Below are 13705 nucleotides of genomic sequence, written 5' to 3' on the forward strand. Positions count from 1 at the left end.
CTATTATCGCCCCTATATTTTTCATCACCTATCATATTTTCATATCACATTGTACATCAGCATATTGCTAAACGCGTATGTAAAGCAAGATTGCTAAATCGAAATCGCACGGATCATTTTTTACGATTCCCGACGCGCATTGATATATAGGGTGTCTCAATTATCACGACGATTTCTCTTCAATCTTTAATACCAGAATTTAAATTAATGAAAATGATAATTACTTGAGTATCGAGATGTTTTACAGCTAGAAAATGATTTCGGGGATTACATGTTATACACGAGTATATGTTTAAAATATCCAATTATTTCGGACACCTTGTATATCGCGCGTACATTAGCATCACCAGCGTCGAAAGACGCATGTCGCAATATTTCGGCGAGCGTCGCGACGTCGTATGCATCATCTGGATAGGGGGACCGGTTGATTTTCAACGCATTTATGAAGAAAGCGTCGCGACGCTTCCCTCGCGACGAAGAAAGCGTAATAATGATGCACGCACGTGACGCGCTACGACAAGGGCTAATAGTTCGCTCTCATTGCTCGCGAAGGATCAGCGAATATAAAGCAGCCGGCAATATGGTGTTCATCGCGACAATTTGTTCTCGTTGAAAGCGTACAGTCTCAATCTAAAAAAAGACATCAAAGATGTAAAAAAAAACGCGCCAAATATATTTTTCTCTAACCATTTTTTGTAAAAATGGTAATTAAAGAAAGATCAAATAATAATTATTTCGAGAAAACGAAATTTAATGAATAGACTAATTTAAATAATAATTTTTGCAATAATCATTAAAAAAAATATATAAATTAATAGTAGAAAAAATTACTGAAATTAAACAAAAAAATTCAAGTATATTTAAAAACTACGAAAATAGGATTATTATTATGAAACTTACTGAAAAAGCCTACTACTTCAACAAAGGATACTATAGTATCGCTGTCACGGAATTGTATTACTGTTTTATACTTGGTGCGAGACGCTATAATACCTAGTCTCTTGATTTCGGATGATAGATCGTCGCACTCTCACAGGCTCGCACGTCAGCTAAGGGTAACAGACGAGGAGGGAGAGATGGAAAGGGTGTCGGACCGGCGAGGGATCTTGCGAGGAGGGTTAAGAAAATCGCTATAAGCGATCGCTTAACCCCTCGAGAGATTAGCCTGTTTCTCTAGCTACGAGAAAAAGAGAGAGATAGTTGTTTGCTGCTAATGGGAATGGAGAAGATTCGATGCTAAGGATAGTTAACGATCATTCCTCGCGGATGTGTTCCTTTTTGCGCACCGCGCTGTATATCGTTAGATTAAGACAAACGGAGTGAGTAGCTATTTTGACTCTTTTTCTGGTAAGGTTTCTTTGTTGTGTTTGAGACAAGTGATATCTCCGTGATATCCTTGATTAAAACTTCAATTGCTTAATCGAATTATAAACAACGATTCATCACAAGAAATGTTGCACCGAAATTAAAGATGTTTACGCAGAGCGCTCCTATCTTCGCAAGAAAGATACCGAGAAAAACCGATAAATAATAACAAAACAGAATTGCACCATCGTTAATCTTCGAATAAAGAATTAAACTGTTTGTTTGCTTCCGCTCATGCTATTGTCGTATATCGTCGCATATCGTTCCGATAGATTCTTCACGGCTTTTGAGCTTTTCTCGACGAAGGAAAGTCGTGAAAAGAGGAAAAAAAAAGTCTCTTTTATATAACAGCTCTCACTTTGCCCAGGATCATCGAACATCCGCAGGCTCACGTTTTAATTTCAACGAACATCTCTCGATTTGCTCCGGTATTATTCACTGGACAAAGCCTGGAAGCGCAAAGACGAACTTTCTACAGGAGCCTCACGAACGGAAATAGGATTACGATTTACTCGTGCTGTATACACTGTTGTTATCCCGTCTAAAGAGAGAGAGAGAGAGAGAGTTAATAGTTCCGATATCCGACGAAAGCCGCCTTATGTACTTATCGATGCTTTTACTTACGCGGGAAAACCAGTCTCGATAAGTAGTAAGAGTAAACGGTAAAGCTGCAAATCGAATATCGCTGCCGCACGTGGACCATATTTGACGAAATTGATAACATTCTATGCGCTCGAAGAATGTCAATTAATTACAGATTAGTATTTTCTATAATGACTCGTGTGATTTTTATTATCTATAAAAAATGTCTTTCTGTTCGAATCATTCTTGATTTTTATGCCTTTTCAAGTTTGTTATCTATCTAAAATGAAAATATATGAAGAAATTAAATTTTTCAATTGTACATAGATATAGAAGTGTGAAAAGAATAACATGAAAATATATATGAATTTTTATAAGGGATTTGTTCATTGTTTTCAGTATCAGAGTAAAATACGCTAATGCAAAAAGATTGAGCGGCAAATATTCAACAGAAGCGAGTACCGTTATAATCTAGGATGAATTCGCAGCAAGCTTTCTCTCTCTGTTGTTCTCTCTCTCTCTCTTCCTCTCTCTCTCTCTCTCTCTCTATTTATTTCTCCGCTTGTCTCAGATCACGTGCGAGGTGAACGGGAGAGGAAAAGGCGGAAAAGCATCTCGGAAAGAGTATCAGCGGCCAGCTGTAGAAACGTTAATGGACACGGGCACTCGCTATCCGTCTAAGTATAGTACTTACGGTGCCTGTATATCCTTCGACCCGTTATACGCGTAGGTTCGGAGCACTTCCGCCGGCTGGCTAATCGAGTCTACGACTGGCTAATTGGCTCCGTTCGCCGCCGCTGACCTTGATCTCTCTCGCGGCTCCTTTTATTCCGCCATTTCTATTCCACCAGCGTACCATCTCGTCGTCGCCCGGATGTCGCGTCGATTCTCGTCTCCCGCACAATTACCTCGTCCCGAGAAAGCTTCACGTAAGGATAACGACGGGTGGGATGATAATCGATAGTTACAATGCATGATAAGTGAGAAGTGTGAGAACAAAAGTGTTGGCATAGTAAACGTATTTGTGATATTGATTACAACTAACGTAATCGAATCAATCACTTCAATATTAATTTTTTTTTGCGATAACACATGCTTTATACAACTTATACTTTTATAAATCTTTTAAGTCAGAAATAATCCATTAGATACATTGCGAAAGAAAAAAATTACTTTTTGATTGATGCGAAGTTAATGTTTGCTTTCTTTTGTATCCGAGGCTTTTTATGAATTGATGGGACCATCGATGGTATCGCGGATTAATTCTACTGAAATATATCTGACGAGAGAGATCTGGCAGATAGAAAATTGTCGGTGCGCCGCGGCGTGACAAAAGGCGACGACACGTGTAACAATACCAGATCGATCGCCGAGATCGATCGCCGTGACGAAACGGGCGATCGATTGATAGGCCGATCGATCGATCGATCGCAAAAGTGCAACGATGCCCGCGGGTCCCACGACACGGCCACGTCGACCGTCGATGTGCGTTCCACGAACTTTACCATTTGTACCAACCGCGAACGGGGCGGCTCGATAATTCGCATTAACATGGGAATACGAGTGCATTTCGAGGCCGAGCCTCAATAACGTATTGCCTATTACATGGAAACGATACCGCTCGATATCTCGGTACACACCTCGGACACGTTCGCCCGCGTTGCGACAGCTCTCTTCCAATTCTCGTACCGAGCAATTTCAACCTGGAATCTCGCGGCGAGACTGAATCGCCGGTTATGTCGATTGCGCACGAATCACAAACAATCGCGGAATAAATCCACCGGTGAATTTATCAGCCATCAATGACTGATTTCTAGATCGACTTTTTAAAAATTACAGTACACAAATTTTTTAATTTATTATGAATTTATTAATTATCATCATAGTAAATTATTTTTCATGACACTTTTATAATTTTTTTAACATTCTTTCTTTATTATTAAAATTCAAGTAATATATCTTTTTCTTGTAAAATCAATAAAATTTAACGAGGGAATTTTAAAAATAAAAGATTGTGCTAAAGATTTACTAAAAGCATTATATAATAATCGATTTAACTTTTACCAAGAATATTGTGCAAGCTTATGTAATCTATGCGAAATTGATTTTACTTAATCATATTTAGATATATTATAACTTTGTCGACGGTCGCTCTTTAGAATAATATATATTATACCTACTTAGAGCTACGTGAATGCTACGAGAATGCTCGTTTTCATCGAAAATACGAATTCGATTAGTCTCGCTGTGAAGAGAATTTAGAGTGCAAGATTGCATCTTGATTTTCTGCGCCGTCTGTAATGGATACGTTGCTTTCTAAGTTTCGTAATGGATATCATCGCGCAAAAAATATAATACCAGATTATAAAGGCTCATCTGGGTAAAATCAATTTCCATGACATAAATATAATTCAAATAACGTTAAAATTAAAGTTAATTGGCACTAGAGAAAATAATCTTAAATCGGTCTAACACAGTGTATAATTTTCAATTACAGTATTTTAAATTCTCCGATTTGTTCCTAATGATATTTCTTTTATATTTCTATGTCACTTTGTGATCTCTCACATTTTTACTTTGCCCCATATTTTTACAATCTCCTCTACAAATTTTTTCTCACGTATGCATATTAAATTATTCGAGTAATCCGACTTCTATAGTTATCGCCCGCGAAATCGCGACGTCGAGGCGAGAAGATGCGCGGCAGGTGCGCCGCGTGGCTGATCGAACTTGATCAGTCCCCGGAGGGCGCAGGTGCCGCAGAAAAGTTTCTACGGGTACGAGTCCGGACTACGAGGGCGATATTTCCTGGCTTCCCGCGCCGGCAGTTGACAGGAGCGTGATATAGGAACGGACTCGATTGTTTTTCCAACGATAAGACGGAGGTGGCGGCGGCGGACCGCCTTCGGGAAGATCGGGGAAACCTCCCCCCGCAGCTCCCCATCGCGCGCCATTACCGCACGGAAATTACCTCGAAATTAATTTAAACTTTCATAACAAGTAAACTGGCCGGCGGAGACGGAGCGAGATAGCGCGGCCGGATCATCTCGGAGCGAAGTGGCCGGGTAACCGGAATCGGGCCCGCTCTTAATAGCCGTTGCTGACTCTCTCTTGTGAAGTATTAATTAACAGGAAACCGCCGGGGCTCGCGGACTATCCATCGCATTTTTTACTCTGAATTTTAATACCGTTACTTCAAACACGGAATTTCATACATTCAATTTTACGTTACTCTAAATATAATTAAGACGGAATTTTTTATGGGACTTTCGTGAGAGATAAAAGAGGAATTTAACGTCGAGATATTTTAATTTCGCAATTGTTAATGAGGGTTATGAGGATATTTGTCTGCTTTATCGCGGACAAATTCGCGACTTTGTTAAATCGTACGAGGAGGTCAACATAATCAATGTGCAACGATAAAGGAAAGATAAAAAGTCCTCTCTAGCGATACTAATTTATTCTATAAAACGCTTACTGGAGCGCGATTTGTCTCCGGAAAAGAAAAGCGGAAGCAAAGGGCAAGAACAAATCGAACGCACGTACGGTTTGTCCGTTCACCCGACACTCAGCCGGGTGATTTATTTCTTAAATCAATTAAGGAGATCTGTATGTCGAGTCCGTAGGGTCTTACGAGAGAAAAGGAGAGAGACGGAGAGAAAGAGAGAGAGAGACGGTGCAGCAATTCCGGGTGAAACCCGCGGTTCTTGCCGCGTTCGCAAGGAGGGTGAGAAGATCGGAAACACGAACGGGATTGGCGGGGTGTAAAGGCTCACGAGCGAGAAAGACGGGGTCGGTAAGTGCGAGGGAAAGAAGAGTGTAAAAAAAAAGAAAAGGAGAGAAGAAGAGAGAAACTGTGGCGCAATCGCCCGGCTCGCTGCGGTTTCTCGCCGCGCGCGAAAGATTGAGACTCAGCGATTTCGAGATTGATTCCGCACGTCCGCGCCCGAGAGGAGTCTCTGATTAAAAAGAGCGGCCCCTTAATCTATTAAGAAATAAATTGAAAATTGAAAAGATTCGTCCCAGCATCGAGAAAATCAACAATTAGCGATCAGCATTCATCGACTTATGCGCGTATCTCGCGCAAATATTTGCTAATTCCATTTTAATCCGCGCGGAGAAAAAGAGTTTTGCTGTCGCGGCAAAATCGACATCGCCACTGCATATTCGATGAGAGCTCACTTCACTTTGCGGAATAAGAATCAATTTATTCTTATATGGAAATATAATTTTTTCTACAAGTTCAGCAAAATCAGGTTCGGCAAATAAAATTTTTAACGAGCCTTTTTTTCGCCCATACAATTGATTAAAATTTATATTTTTGACCGCAGCTAAAAATATATTATGCCAGCAATAATCTTTTTTAATGTGTATAACTGTCATATATGTACTTCGTAGAGTTGATACAAAATAATTGATCATCTACATAATTTCTGGTACATCGATAACGATCCATAGCGCCGATGATGAATTTATCCAGAACGTATTTTGGCAGTTTTATGGTTGTTTGGAGACCAAGAACAGGGCTTATTGTCGCTCTTAACGCGATCGTCGAACGCGAATGATGGCAGCTAATGGGTGAAGCGTTTTCGCATTTATCCTCTTCATGGAAATCGCTAAATCTTGTACGCTGCCGCGTATTCGAATCGATAGCTCTTTCTCCCTCCCTCTCTCTTTCTATTTCCCTTCTCGCTTTTCTCGCTCGACTCGCAATCCGGATCCTTGAATTGCCTCCGAGAGAAAATCCGGTCGCGGACCATTGCTTTCAGCGCAGGGGTGTATTGGATGCGTCCGATCGAGCGGATCCTGTCGCACGGTCCCTCAGCAAGGAATTCCGGGATTGCGAGCGACGTCGCGCACGTGTACGTGCGTATGTGTACACAAAAGGCTCCGATCCGAGAGCTTGAAGAGGAATGACTGTAGCCGGAAGGACCGAGGGACCGAGCTAGGCGGGAAACGCAATTAGAGCTGAACTGGTCGGTGTTAGGACGAGAGCTTTCGAACGAGAGAGGCAGACAAGGAGGAAGGATGGCGAACGAGTAAAATTTTCCTGGGGTTTCCGTGGGCGGAGACCGGGCGAGAGATCGTTCCTGACCGACAGTGACGGAGAGGGTCCGACTTCCAGAAATCAATGTGATATCTTTTGCGGTCGTCGAAAAAATTCGAGCACAGAGAGCATCATCGATCCTTCCCCCTTTTTGTACTGGTGACTTATTCGGCGGCAGCAAAGGATCGCTTCTTTTTAACGCGACACGATTTTAGTCGCAATCCGTTGCACATTGATGTATGGCAATATATCTTATATAGTGTTCTTTTTTTTCATATAAATAATATAAAATAATATATATGTATTATTTTCATCGTTAATATTTTTCTAGCGAAGTATCAAAATATATATTTACCAGAAAGATATTTTTACTTTCTATACTCTCTAAAAGTGAATCAGTGTATTATCACTGAAAAATAGTAAATAGTCACTTATTACAGCAGTTAGTACAGCACTGTAAATCAGTGATATTTTATTGAAAGAATCAGTTAATAATTTTGACTGTTTCAATCAGTAATATTTCTCAATATTAGTAATATTTCTTTCGTTATTGTCAGTAATATTAAACTACAATTCATCTCTCTATCTGTTTCATATAAACTTAAAAATTTTATTTATATTTAAAAAATATTTATTATATTAAAAATTTTATTTTATTTATATTACATGCATATTGAACTTGTTATTTTAAATAGATAACGAACGAATAATTTTCATTAAGTCGCCAGACATTTATTTGTCCGACTTATAAAGATCGATTTAATATCTGAAGCCTCTCTATTGATTGTATCAGAAATTAAATCGAAGTAATACTTCTAATTTTAAATGTCGCTCTTTGCAAACTTTATATAATTCTTATGACTAAAATTAAATACGAGAGAGATAGCGATCGTAGCGGTAAACGAACGAACTAGCGATTACTGGTTTTACAGTAAAATTTACTGGTTTTACAGTGAATTTTATTTTAACTGACCATAATCAGTGAGATATAAGATAAAATAACAAAAAAGTAAGCGTTTCCACTGAAGATCAGTAAAATACTCACTGATTCTCAATGAAATCTTATTTTACTGTTTAAATTAGTGATATTTTCACTGATTCACTTTTAGAGAGTGGAATTAACTTTTCCTCTTTTCGGATGAAAGTTTCGATGTTGAATGAAAATAATATAGACTTAATATTATAAATCTCAGAGAACGCAACATATCCGCATTGTTTCAACAAGATTTCTCGAATATCCGGTATTGTTGCGTTTTCAAATGACTTCCTCGCGCGCGGAGCAAATCGTCTGTGACTGCGATACTTTCTCAAGATCATCTCGAGAAGAATCGTCCTCGTGTTTATCCGCTATACCAACAAATTTTACGCATTCGACGGAGCGTATCATACATCGACGAGTATCTCGTCGTTGATAGATTCAATTTTTCACGGTTGACGTATAAAAAAAACACACGATATTAACTCCCAAATCGATAAAATAAATATTATGTATAGAATGAGAATTTTTGAACTCATATCATTAAATTTGGATGATTTTAATCCCCGATCTGAACAAATGTTTAATGCTTTCGTTTCCCATTCACATATCGAAAAAAGCGCTTTCAATTCGAACGATTTGCTTTTATTCGAGAAGAGAGACGAGCGTCTCTATATCGGGTGAATTTAAATCGCGGGATTTTCATCCGACTCGCCATGGCGACGCGAGTGAATCTAAAAGCGTATCTGCGCGAAAACATCTCGAGATACATTGAATACCGTTCGCTCGGTTTCGAAACCGAGAAAAGGCAAAGCGCGAGAAGGAATTTTCAGAAATGAATGAACGCTTTTATCAAAATACGCGTATTTCCGCCTTTCGTCGACATCGTCCCGAAACGTTAACTTTCGTCTCGCGTCTCGCGTCGATTCAATTTTCGAGAGAGAAATAAAATACTCCCGTGCCGCATCTTCCTCGCGATACCGTCGCGTTGCATTTGCAACGGGAGATTCTTACGAGCGGAGCGAGCTCCTCGGGGAGCCTCGGATCGATCGCGCAAGGTCAACCGGCGTTTGTTAATGCGCGGCACGCGTTGACGCCATCCGGTCGCATTTGCATACAACAGAGGAAACGCGATCTGCGCTGCGCTGCGCTGTTGGTCGCGCGGTTCACCGTTACGTACCGCTAGGGAGCTTTTCCCTGAACGTCGGCGAAGGACATCGCGACAGCTACATGATTTTTCCATCCAAGTGGTAAAAGGCTGGGAACGAGGGCATCCTTAACGGAGAGCGCGACGGAGGAATTCGATGTAATTTATTTTAAGAACTGAATGATTTATGACAATTTTTTATTCAAATTTTTAGCAAAACTCTTAATGAAAAGTACAAACCTCCTACAAAAATTTAAAGTTGAAAAATTATTATAGAAAGCTGAACTAGAGAAAGATTGTATGAAGGAATAAAATTATTTAACTATAGACGTTGAGAAAAAGAAGGAGAGATAAACAGATTTAATGTAAAAATAAATGAATGTATAAAAAATGCACCGTGTATAATGCGACAAAAAATTATACACGCGTAAGAAGAAATCTATTAAAAATGCGCCGCGTCATAATCCGCCTACAAGTCGCCTGTTTCGATAAATTTCACATACGTAATTCCGTAATGGAGCAGACAGAGCTGTATCTCATTAATTTGCAAAACAAATACATTTTGCAATCTAGAAGCGCTGTCCGCGAACAGATTATGCAATTTTTTCTTTTCCTTTTATCGACCGCTCATAACGATAGTCCAAGGCTGCCTACGGTTCTGAGCACCTTGACTGTCGTTCTCTTAATCGTCTATCTTAAATCTTGCGCAACGACGTGTCGGTTCTGTCGGTCTTTCAATGAATTTTAATGACCGTCGCGATGCTTAAAAGTCGCAGCGCGTAAAGTTAGACGTACGCATTCAGGTTCAGGTTCAGGCTTGCCTCGCACAGAAAAACGATATAGGATTACCGGCGCGAATGTCTTCCCTTTTTTTTATTTCTTTCAGCCTCGTAAGTCTGGGGATTCGAGCGTGTCGATTCGGTATTAATATGCACCTGCTTCATTAGTCTGGCATACCGCTTCATTAGCACCCACTTCAATGCAAACGATCTTTCATTCTCATTCGATTATCAATCTTAAACGCGCGATGATTCAATCCATTTGTAATGAAATTACATATTTCGATTTTTAAAAATCTATCGAATTGAGTTACTTAAACATTATACTTAAACATTATACTTAAACATTATACGTATATCAATATTATAGATTATCTATAAATCTATATTTTAATTGCAATAATATTATGAAAAATATTAATAATAAATGATAAAAAACATGAAGAAATATTAATTTTCTCGAGACTCTTCGCGAAGAGTAATGTGTAATAAATAGAAAGTATGCGAGCGTAAGATATTCTCTAATATATGAGTTATAAGCGTAAATATCTGCGTTGTCGGTAAAAAATTAGAGAGAAATCGTTATAGAAGCAATAAAAGAATTTGTCTGCTCCCTATTCCTTTTCTCTCTCTTTTCTTTCTTACTAAAAAAACGCATGTGAACACACTGATTTAGCACGCTTTATGCACTCGTTAATAGCGCATTTGCCCTTCCATTTACCGCCAAGTGCATCGCTCGCGATACAAAATGTGTAATGCTATAATAGATCCTTATACCTTTATTAATTTTCACCATAAAGTACTTATATATATATATATATATATATATATATATATATATATATATATATATATTATACAATAAAAGGAACTCAATCATCAATAAAAGGAATTAAATAGCGCACGCTTTGTAATACTCTAATATAATATAAATAATAATATAAAATGTGCACGTATAGTTAAAAAAAGAATTCTAAAGTGCGTCGCGATCATTGTATTCCGATGATTAGTGCTCGCGTGATTGTAATTAATTGTATTTATGCGAATTGAATTATGCAAATACCGTAAAGGAGTAATAAAGAAAAGGAATAATAAATAAAGGAGTAGCAGATAAAAGAGAAAGCTGCATCAAGCGCCGACAAAATAATCATAGAATGAGCAATTTTAAATTTGATAATTATATTTACACATTTTATAATTTATTATAACATTACAACATTTTCGATTATTTTTTAAATTTATTTTGCGAACGAGAAAAATGCAAACTTATAGCAAGAGAAATTAGCACCTAATTATACTATACATCTGAATTTTTCGTAGTAGAACGAATATCCTTCTCATTCGTATCATTCTTTTTATTTTCTGCTCCCACAATTCTCCTTCTTTCCTCTCTTTTTCTCTCCCGCACTGATTTTCCTCTTTTTTCTCTCGTATTCCATTATGCAAATTCTTGCCGGTTGTACACCGCATCACGACACCGCCACTACATTATCGCGTATGGTATTCCTTGTGTTGAAAGTATATTGAATCCGCCAAACTCCATGTATAATCCACATAAACAATCATAATATAATTTATCAATTTTTCCTTAATTTGTGTGTGTGTATGTATCTTTTTAAATATTTATAATATTCTAATATATTGATATTTCTAATATATATATATATATATATATATATATATATATATATTTTTTTTTTTTTTTTTTTTTTTTTCCCCTATCGTCCGTTTCTAGTTACAAGTATATTATGCTAATTTTATATTAAAAAATATAAGAAATATCCAAAATATTGTAAATGTCTAAAAAATAATATTACAAATAACTAAAATAAAGTTAATCTTATGATTTCTTTCCTTTTTCCAAAATTTATCGTTGAAATTCTCTCTCTCTCTCTCTCTCCCTCTCCCTCCCTCCCTCCCTCCCCCTCTCTCACGTCTCTCGACGCAATCCAATATATAGTCGCGATATCAAAAAATCACTGGCACTTTTTGCGTTCGCAAGTTTAAGCGTAAGACACGAACTTTCGAGATGGGCATCTTTCCTCTTGTATAAGCGTCGCGCTATTATTGTCCTGTTCTCTTTCATCGCCGCTGCGATATAATAATAAACCTTCCCCTCTCGTGTCCCGCACGGAATGAAAGGGGTACGATCTAGGCGGGATGTATCTGAGAAGAGAAACACCAGAGGAATATCGCTGGGACGATTTCACGGAAGACTACACGCGATAGAGCCGTATCCTGTTACGAGGAAACGTAAGGCGGAGTGACGAGCGAACGATTATCTTGTAGACGAGACGAGCACCTTTGATGTTTTCCCGTCTGTGATACGGACGCATACGCTCATTCTCGTGACTCTATTCAAGAGAGCTATTCTCGTCATTCAAGAGTATCCTCCTGAAAAATGCTATCTACGTCACGTAACGCTTTTATTAGAAGAAAATTGATACATCAGATATATGAACATTATTATATTGCTCTACATTTCTCAATGTGATCAATAAAATTTCGATAATCATTGATCAAATTACAAAATATACATGTAATACACATGTAAGCAGCACAATTAAATGCGAAAATGCTGAATTTTTAGCTCATATTAAGCTCTTCTCGTGAATAATCGTTTTAAACTGCATTCTCTCTTGAATTATTCATATTTTTTTATTACTGTAAAGTTGTTTCCAAACAACATTCACAAAAGTTTTCAGTTTCTACTTTTATTTTACAGTTACGCGAATGTACGTGAGATCATTGCTTGCTTGAGATATGATTGCAATTATGACAGCTATAAAATGATAAGTAAAAATATTCTAGTCACTTTCACAGCATTTGCAGCTCCTCGGTAGCTTCAGAACTATAATCTACCGATATATTTTCGTAGGAAATCGATAGTACTCGCACACTCGTGGTGCCATGGCACTTTTTAAAGTCCGCAGGATAAACGCCACGGCGCCAGGGAAAGCCGGATTCGGGCGAGTTTATAGTCGAACGCTATAAAAGCGAAAGAGCAATATAAAGCCATATCCGGGCAAGCTTGCAACGGAATGGCTAGACCAATCTCAAATATCTTTCATCTTTTGCCGCTTCTCGACCGGCAGAGAGAACCCCAGGGTACTTCTGGCAAAATCACCATCCCCAACTTCGCTCCTCTTGTCCTCCTTTTTATCGGTACACCTCTTTCGTTTCTCTCTTTCTGCTTGCATTTATCGATTGGACGGATCTTCTGACGATGGCACCGAAACTATAAGTGACTGTAATCTACGAATTCCCTATAGATTGATCATAAAATCGATGTTTATTGACTCCCGCGTATCTAAGGAACTTTAGAAGCGACCTGCCGCTTGCAAATTGGTCGTCAGGATTTCTTGATCGCGCTTGATATCATGTTTATCATAGTCTGCGAGTCCCTTTTAAGCAGTATGATAATGCTTAATATTAATGACGATACATTTCTTTAAATATCTCTCTTTCAGTTTCATTTAAAAACGAAGTGTCTTAATCTGAAATAATTTCATAATTATACTTCAGTACTAAAATAACCGTAATGTAAACTTTTTTAATTTGCATTTAATGTATGTAATAATACATGCATATGTTCTATTTTTCTCTTGCGACGCGATAATAAATAATATCGTCAGTGAAGTGAAATTAGTGATAAATGTTAGAATTTCTAAGTTTGACGGAGATCTCGGTCGTTCACAAAAGAAAGGGGCAAATCAAAATTAGCGAATCTATAGGTATAGGACTTAGTTAAGGAGCAAAGGGAACTAAGAAGAACTAATTTACACGAAGATTGACGCTCGTACGACCTG

General features: G+C 38.1%; 1 protein-coding gene and 1 long non-coding RNA gene across 5 annotated transcripts in view; one reads left to right on the forward strand and one right to left on the reverse strand.

Moving 5' to 3' along the window:
- LOC145967294 (MAP/microtubule affinity-regulating kinase 3-like) overlaps positions 1 to 13705 on the forward strand; it is a 206120-nt gene that overhangs the window by 174871 nt on the left and 17544 nt on the right. The window lies entirely within an intron of this gene.
- Positions 1 to 13705, reverse strand: part of LOC145967297 (uncharacterized) — a 130657-nt gene that overhangs the window by 98649 nt on the left and 18303 nt on the right. The gene's annotated exons all lie outside the window — the stretch shown is intronic.

This window comes from Camponotus vicinus, unplaced genomic scaffold (assembly GCF_025532165.1).
Source record: "Camponotus vicinus isolate PSW18456_S1 unplaced genomic scaffold, iyCamVici1.0 SCAF_2, whole genome shotgun sequence".
Lineage (NCBI taxonomy): Eukaryota > Metazoa > Arthropoda > Insecta > Hymenoptera > Formicidae > Camponotus > Camponotus vicinus.